The 9,131-nt window shown below is 35.3% G+C and overlaps 1 pseudogene across 1 annotated transcript; it reads left to right on the forward strand.

The window, feature by feature from the left end:
* The first annotated feature begins 227 nt into the window (after window positions 1-227).
* Window positions 228-901, forward strand: LOC105524794 (annotated as a pseudogene). Its single transcript, XR_001003810.1, has one exon. The product of XR_001003810.1 is annotated as a 40S ribosomal protein S7 pseudogene (transcript).
* Window positions 902-9,131: the final 8,230 nt, after the last annotated feature.

The raw sequence follows: 9,131 nt of genomic DNA on the forward strand, positions 1-9,131 counted from the left end.
TGCAATTATTTATTAGCAAACCATTGTATTATTTACTTTCTGTTGGTTCCTACTTTTTTATGTTTCCCCTTTTCTGCCTTCTTTTGCCTTATTCCATTTTAATTTATCTAGTGTAATTTTCACAATTTATCTTTTTACAATGTTTTGTAGTGGTTGCCCTAGGGATTATAAATACATACTAAACTATTCACGGTCTATTAAGAATTTGTATTTTATTTTAGCTCTTCCTAAGCCGGCGCCCGGCAAGTTCTCCCAGGAGAAGGCCATGTTCAGTTCGAGCGCCAAGATCGTGAAGTCCAGTGGGGAGTTCGAATCCGGCATCTCCCAGGCTCTTCTGGAGCTGGAGATGAACTCGGAACTCAAGGCTCAGCTCAGGGAGCTGAATATTACGGCAGCTAAGGAAATTGAAGTTGGTGGTGGTCGGAAAGGTATCATTATCTTTGTTCCTGTTCGTCAACTGAAATCTTTCCAGGAAATCCAAGTCCGGCTAGTACGCGAATTGGAGAAAAAGTTCAGTGGGAAGCATGTTGTCTTTATCGCTCAGAGGAGAATTCTGCCTAAGCCAACTCGACAAAGTCGTACAAAAAAAAAAAACAAAAAAAACACAAAAGCGTCCTAGGAGCCGTACTCTGACAGCTGTGCACCATGTCATCCTTGAGGACTTGGTCTTCCCAAGCGAAATTGTGGGCAAGAGAATCCGCGTGAAACTAGATGGCAGCTGGCTCATAAAGGTCCATTTGGACAAAGCACAGCAGAACAATGTGGAACACAAGGTTGAAACTTCTTCTGGTGTCTATAAGAAGCTCACGGGCAAGGATGTTAATTTTGAATTCCCAGAGTTTCAATTGTAAACAAAAGTGACTAAATAAAATATATATTCACAGTTAAAAAAAAAAAAAAAGAATTTGTATTTTACCACTTCAGTAGGAATATGGAAACATAACTATATAAATTCCTTTACATTCTCCCTTTGTGATGTAGGTGTCTTGTTCATTACATCTACATATATTGAAAATCCTAACAATGTTATGTTCTTTGTTTTCAAGCATGGAATATACTTAATAGACCTCAAATGTAATAAAAATGTAACATAACTCAGATGTTGACCATTTTGTTGTTATTTGTTTATTCATGGTATTTTCTTCTGGTATAATGTATAATTTCTGTTCTGTCTGAAGTACATTTTAAACAATTTTTTATTAAATGGCAGGCCTGCTGGCATTGAATTATTTTAGTTTTCCTTCATCTGAGAATATCTTTATTTCTCTTTCATTATGGAAGGATATTTTTGTTGGAGATAGAATTCTGGAATGACGGTTCTCTTTCCACACTGAAGAAAAATATGTTGTGACACCTGTCTGATCTCCATGGCTTATAATAAGAAATCCATAGTCATTCTCATATTTCTGCTCCTGTAGGTAATGTGTCTTTTTTAGTGTGTGACCATTTTCAAGAATTTTTCTTCGTATATAGTTTTCAGTATTGTCATTATGATGAATCTGAATCTGAATTTCTTAGGATTGATTCTATTTGTAATTTACTTAACTTCCTAAATCTATGGTCTTATGTTTTCCACCAAATTTAGAACGTTTTTAGCTGTTACTTTTTCACATTTTTAAACCTCTAGATTCTGACCTCTCCTGGGACTTCAACGACATCATTGTTAAATATTTACTGTTGCTCCACATTTCCTTGAAGCTCTGTTCATTTTTTAAAAATATTTTTTCTACCTTTTAAGATTAGTCAATGTCTATTGATCTACCTTCAAGTTTTTTGGCTCTTTCCTCTGTGATTTTCATTCTGCTTTTTAATCTATCCAGTGAGCTTTTAATCTGGGTTACTGAATTTTTCAGCTCAGAAACTTCCATTTGATTCTTCTTTGTCTCTTTTATTTATTTGCGGATACTTCGTATCTTAGTATTTGTTTCAAGACTTTGTGATGGCTTTTTTGAACATTCTTGTAAAAGGTATTTTAAAGCCTTTTGCGTCTGTGTTGGTGTCTTTGCTGTCTATTGATTGTATTTTACCATGTCATTTTAGATTATTTTTTCTTCATAATCCAAGTAATTTTGGATTATATACTGGGCATTTTGAATATTGTGGGACTGACTCTTGTTTAAATCTCATAGAGAAAGTTGATGTTTTTTGGTTCAGTAGGCAATTGACTGGTTTGGCTCAGACTACATGTATCAACCCATCTTTTGTAAGCTATTTCCAAAGTCAGTTTAATTTCCAAAGTTGTTGCAATGTTATTCAAATTTGTTTTATGTGTACATCATTCACTGTTCCATGTGGGACCTGAAAGGAAATTGATCCATTAACTCAGTTGGCAAACCTTTTGTATACTACTAATGATAGATCCAGGCATGCTCAGGTTGACAGTGACTCCAGGAGTTAATGAAACATTTCACTTTTTTTTTTCCTTCCTTCTCTACTGTTTTCTTGGAACTTTCTGGTTTCCACAGGCTCTAGTTTTTGGTTCTTTGGCCAGAAATTGTCCACTTCTATTATTGTGCCAAGTCTGAGGCCATGTGGTAGGAGGACAGGGAGAAGAGGAAAAAAGCAATGGATTTGTCCTCACCCTTTTGAAGACACAGCTCTACCAAATGGAAAGGAAGGTTTCCCTCCCTGGAGTTGTATACCCTACTGATTCCTGTTGCTGGCCACTACTGCTACTGCTGCTGTGGTACCAATGAATTGCCTGGGGGATAAGTCATGAGCAAATACAGAAAAAATGGAAGAAAAATAACCACTTGGCTGATTTCCTCTACTTTCTCTGAGATCTGGCAGTTTCCTTCCCTGTTCCCTGAGCCAGGCTTCTCTTAAAGCTCATTCTTTACCACAATGTTCACTTTTGGGTTTTTGGCTGCCTTGAGTTCAGGTCAAGGATACTAAAGGGAAAAAATGTAAACTTGCACAGGCTTAGTGATGATTAGAATTTTGGTATCTTTTCTTTATCCACATATTGCTATTTTCTTTTCAGACTCCTCATAGTCCAGTACATTCAATCTGCCTAAGTTTTATAGTTACGTAAAGTGAGAAAGACGGGATGGGATGAGATGTGTTTACTTTATTTTACCCAGAACCAGAGCCCCTAACTTAGAATTCTTAAACATAAGCAACAGAAGCTGACTCTGGTTGCTAAAGAAGAAAAGCTTTTAAAAGGTTATTGGGTAATTTCCAGAAGTTTTGAGAGTGTTAAGAACTAGCCAGAAAGCTATATTTTAGGGACAATTCTGTTAACCCTGTCACAGATCCTGCTGGATCAGGGAACACCTGCTACAAGAACAAAGCTGGCATTTACCAGAAACTCAGCTTTCTCACAACAGCCACACCATCAGCAGTGAGTCTATCTCCGAAGCCAGAACTCAAACAAACATTCATTTTAGCCTGAAATGCCTTCTTACTGAAGTCACTCACATCTAAATCAAAGTCTCTCATAGGTGAGTTTAATTTGTGCAATCCAAGTCATATACTTATATTTTTAACACTGAAAGTGTGGCATAGAAGTGAGTTCTATGGGTTCTACCTCATGGAGGAAAATTCCCAAGCATAGTCAGGGTATTCAAAAGGTATTGGGCAACCAAGAAACAAAAAACATAAAACAACATAAAAAACAAAAACATTAAAAAAATCTGTTGCATTTAGAGTATATTGTATAAGAAATGTCAGTCCTGATTTATTTACTAATAATATGTGATCTATTACGCTAGGAAAAGCATTCATTTGTTCGTATACATAGAAAGTTCAGTAAAATTAACCGGTATATTTACGTGTTTTTATTGTGGCATTGAACATTGGTAGATAAGGAAAATATTTTATAGATAATGTTCTCTCTAGTTGTGCTTAGAATTTATCATGTTATATACATTTCCTTTTTATGATTCTGTGCTATAAACAAAGAACTACCACCAAAAACAAAGCACAAACTGGCTTATTTTTGTCTTAATGTGTAGAGTACAGAACACAGAGTACAGAAAAAGCCTCCTTTGTATTGTTTCTTGTCACTTACTAGCTGAGTAGGCTTGGATAAATTACTTAGCTTCTCTGCAACCAGGATTCTTATCTTTGAAATGAGGGTGATAATATCTGTTCCAATCCTATAGAATTACTGAGAGGATTAAATGAGGTAAATGTAAACACTGGTACATAGTAAACACTTGGTAACTTCAGCTATGCTTAGTATTATTAATTTTTTAATATGTCAATAAAATAAAGTCATTTATTTTTGCCCTCTAAGATAATCAAAAGTATCTTCAATGTGGAGTAGAATGAAAATTAGTTGTTACAACTAGTGAATATTTTGTGATTTGTGATGCAATCTTTGCAAGAGATTCGTAAATTAAAGGACTTCTCAATGCTAAATATTGTCCACCTTCTTGTATGTGATGGACTTAGAGGGTAATTAGAATCTGGGATATCTCTACTAGAAACCCACTTACGCTTCTTTTCAAACATAAGATACAATGCTCTTCAAAGTTAAGAAGGCCGGGCAAAGGTCAATGGAAACTCATGACTTTTATAACCTAGTCTGTTTAAGAACATGATGTGCAGGAGCCCAAACTTTTGAAAAAAAAACTAAAAGATTGTGAATGTTTCTTGGCTTCTACGTATGATGTTGTAAAAGAGACTCAACTGCAATGTCTTTCGGTACTCTCCTCCCATGTCTGGTTAAGGGATGTTCCATGCAGTTTTGGCAGATGATGTGTCCAAAAATTTTGAAATGTTTAACTGGCACAGCTTTCTAAACTGGCTGCTACCCATGCAGTAGGATTTGTTTCCTTTTGGTATAAATCAAACATTTAAGATGATAGCTCAGAGAAAATAATTTGAGTTTTATTGCTTTGGAAAGAATATTTGTGTGAGTCCTTCATGCTCTGTTAGCTAGAAAATATTAGAGTAAAATAAATGAGTCCTGCTATGAATCTATGATAATTTGTGGCCTGGTCTCTCATAATAAAAAAATAAAAACTCTAATCTTTACAAGGCTTTAACATGTAATATTAGATGCAATAACATGTAATTTTTTTTTCTTTGACATGGCAAGGAGTGGGAAAGAAAATATAACTGCTTTTGCTTAAGGTCATTGCCTACCCTGACTTTAACTCGGGCACTTCACAAAGTACAGTAACTGATTTCTGAAACTTGAGTGGATAAAAATGTGGTTTTCCTTGAAGAGGGTTAACTGATTACTGAGTACCCTGTGGGTTAATTCTTGAAATGGGAGACTGTTTCTGGCATATAGTCCTGTTTAGTTAATGCTGTTTCTAAGCTCTATTTATAAAATTATTTGCATGGCTGGATCATGCTGGTTCCATTACTTTTTAGCATACAATTGGGACTTTAGTGTCCACGCTTGATTCAGAACCAAAAAAAAGAGGGTTTATAGAAGTACATTCCTGTAGGGGAAAAGCTTGTGAGCTGAAAAGTTATGAGCATAGGGATTCCTCTCCTCTGCCTCTCTCTGTTACTTCATTCTCAGAAGCTTATGTTCTAGTCAAGGGAACCATAGTTTTTTTTTATGGTTATTGTGAGACAATATGTGGCCCTTCCTGTAGGTTTCAGTTGTATAACTAATAATTCATCAATTTGTCCAACTTTATAGTAGGTATATCATTTTATCTTTATTATATAACATAACTTAGAGTTCAGAAAAATAAATGTTTCAATGAGACGTTTCATCTACTTATCTTGAGAAATTTTAGAATAGACTGTATTGAGGACTTTCAGCAATAATTTAAATAATTTCCTCGTGTAACTAGCTCAGTTAACATAAAGGTATGTATTTTGTACCATAGCAGAGATTTGAGACAGATGACTTTGCAGTAATGTTTTAATTCCAGTTAAAAGCCCAAGAGAATTTTCCAACAAGAATAAAAAGAAAGGCTTGGGCTGGCCTTGGGTAAAGAAGCAATTTCAACAGCTGGACAGTTGTGGGGTGGGGAAGGAGGCAGATAAGGTACATAGTGAAACTACCAAGAGAGGGAGTACCACTTGTTTCAGCATTGGAATATCTTCCTAATCTTATATTCCCCAATCAACTGTAAACATAAAAGAACAGCCTAATTAAGAAAATGTGTGCACTTAAATTACCTTGTGGCTTCCCTGATGAATGAAAACTTATAAATGACTCAACAAGGGAGTGTATTGCTACTTTATAGTCACACCCTTATTTGGGATAAAATAACATTATGTAACTTGATTATCTATTGTAGTCTTCAGAATCTACTTTAAAATATACTTGCCTGCCCACCAATGACAACAGAAAGTTTGCCCATGAAGATAATTTCAAAATTTTCTTGCTTTATTGAGATACATGTCTATCCTGTTAACATAAACATATAAAAATACATAGGTTGTAGGCATATTCTAAGCAGGGAGGGGAAATAATTCCTATTCCTTAGTAATTTTACTCTTGTATAAACTCCTTCTCCTTGAATATGTGCTGAACCTGTTGACTCACTTCTAATAAATTGTACAGGGTAGAAGTGATGGTATACTGCTTCCGAGTTTGGCTCATAAAGAGATCATGAATTTTCCTGGTCTCTCCCTTTCTTTTTCTTTCTCTCTCTCCCTACCTCACTCTCACTCTATGTCTGATCCCTCATTCTAGGAGAGGCCAGCCGCCATGTAGTGAGGATTTGCCATATGTGTGAAGAGGCCAAAGGAGCAAAGGACTGAGGGCTGCCAATGATTGTGTGAGTGAGCTTGGAAGTGTATCCTTTAGCCCTAGCAAAGTTTCAAGATGACTGCAGCCTGACTAACAAATTGAATGCATCTCATGAGAGACCTTGAGCCAAAGGCACTCAGCTAAGCCTTGTCCGGATTCCTGACCCATAGAAATTGTTAAATAATAAATGTTTATTGTTTTAAGGCCCTAAGTGTTGAGAAAGTTGGCTACAAAGTAATAGATAGCTAAATCAAAATACTTAACTTTGACTTTAAAAATATGAATAGGATTTTACTTTATAGACATAGTTTTAATAGCATTTTTACTAAGGCATACATATATTATTAATCTCTGTATACATATGAAAATTGTACAGGGTAGAATTTCATATCCAGTCAAACTAAGCTTCCTCAACAAGGGAGAACTAAGATCTTTTTCAGATAAGCAAATAGTAAGGCAGTTTATTACTACCAGACCTGCCTTACAAGTGATCTTGCAAGGAGCACTAAATATGGAAAGACCATTACCAGCCAATACAGTAACATACTTAAATACACAGAACACTGACACTATGAAGCACCCACACAAACAAGCTCGCATAGTAACCAGTTAATAAAACAACAGAGTCAAACCCATACATATCAATACTAACCTTGAATGTGAATAGGCTACATGCCCCATTTAAAAGGCACAGAATGACAGGCTGCATAAAAAAGCAAGACCCAATGGTATGCTGTCTTCAAGAGACCCATCTCACATGCAATGACATGCATAGGCTCAAAATAAAGAAATAAAGAATAACCTACCAAGCAAATAGAAATCAGAAAAATAGCAGAGATTGCAGTCGTAATTTAAGATAAAGCAGACTTTAAACCAACAAAGATCTAAACAGACAAAGAAGGGCATTATATAATGGTAAAGGGTTCAATTCAGCAAGAAGACCTAACTATCCTAAATATGTATACCCAACACAGGAGCACCTAGATTCATAAAGCAAGTTCTCAGAGCTCTACAAAGAGACTTAGACTCCTACACAATAATAGTGAGAGACATCAACACTCCACTGACAGCAGTAGATCTCACTGAGGTAGAAAATTCACAAAAATATTCAGGACCTGAACCCAACATTGAACCAAATGGATCTGATAGAACTCTATAGAACTCTCCACCTAAAACAATAGAATATGCATTCCTCTGATCACCACATGGCACATACTCTAAAATCAACCACACATTGGATGTAAAGCAATCATCATCAAATGCAAAAGAACTATAATTGTACCAAACACCACAGAGCAAAAAAAATGTAAATCAATACTAAAAGAATTTTCTCAAAAATATGCAATTACATGGAAATTAAACAATGTGCTCCTGATTGACTTTTGGGTAAATAATGGAATTAAGGTAGAAATTAAGAAGGCCTTTGAAACTAATGAGAACAAAGATATAACATACCAGAATCTCTGGGTTGCCCCTAAGACAGTGTTAAGAGGGAAATTCATAGCACTATATACCCACATCAAAAAGTTAGAAATATCTCAAATTGACAACCGAACATTGCAACTAAAATAACTAGAGAAGCAAAAGCAAATCAACCCCCAAACTAGCAGAGGACAAAAAATAACCAAAATCAGAGCTGAACTGAAGGAGACTGAGAAACAAAAAAACCATTAAAATGATTAATGAGTTCAGGAGTATGAGTTTTTTTTAAAAAAAATTAATAAGATAAATCCCTAGCTAGTTTAATAAAAAAGAAAAGAGGGAAGAGGCAAAAAAACACAACCAGAAACAACAAAGAGTTTATTACCACTGATTCCACAGAAATAACAACCATCGGAGACTACTGTGAACATCTCTATGTACACAAACTAGAAAACCTAGAAGAGATAGATAAATTCATGGACACCTATACCTTCCTAATATTGTACAGAAAAATATTGATTCCCTGAATAGACCAATAATTAGCTCTGAAATTTAATCAATAATAAATAGCCTAACAACAACAACAACAACAACAAAATCCAGGATCAGATGGATTCACAGCCAAATTCTACCAGATGTACAAAGAAAAGCTGGTACCATTCCTACTGAAACTATCACAAAACAACCGAGGAGGAGAGACTCCTCCCTAACTCATTCTATGAGGCCATCGTCATCCTGATACCAAAACCTGGCAATGACACAACAATACAAGAAATTTTCAAGTCAATATCCTTGATGAACTTTGATGTAAAAAATTTCAACCACAATTTTTGCAAACTAAATTCAGCAGCACATCAAAAAGCTACTCTACCATGATCAAATAGACTTTATCCCTGGGATGCAAGGTCAGTTCAACATACACAAATCAATAAATGTGATCCTTCACATAAACAGAACTAAAAACAAGAAACGCATGATAATCTCAATGGACTCAGAAAAGACTTTCAATGAAATTCAACAGTCCTCATATTAAAAACTT

The sequence above is a fragment of the Colobus angolensis genome, unplaced genomic scaffold (assembly GCF_000951035.1).
Source record: "Colobus angolensis palliatus isolate OR3802 unplaced genomic scaffold, Cang.pa_1.0 Scaffold51, whole genome shotgun sequence".
Taxonomy (NCBI): Eukaryota; Metazoa; Chordata; class Mammalia; order Primates; family Cercopithecidae; genus Colobus; species Colobus angolensis.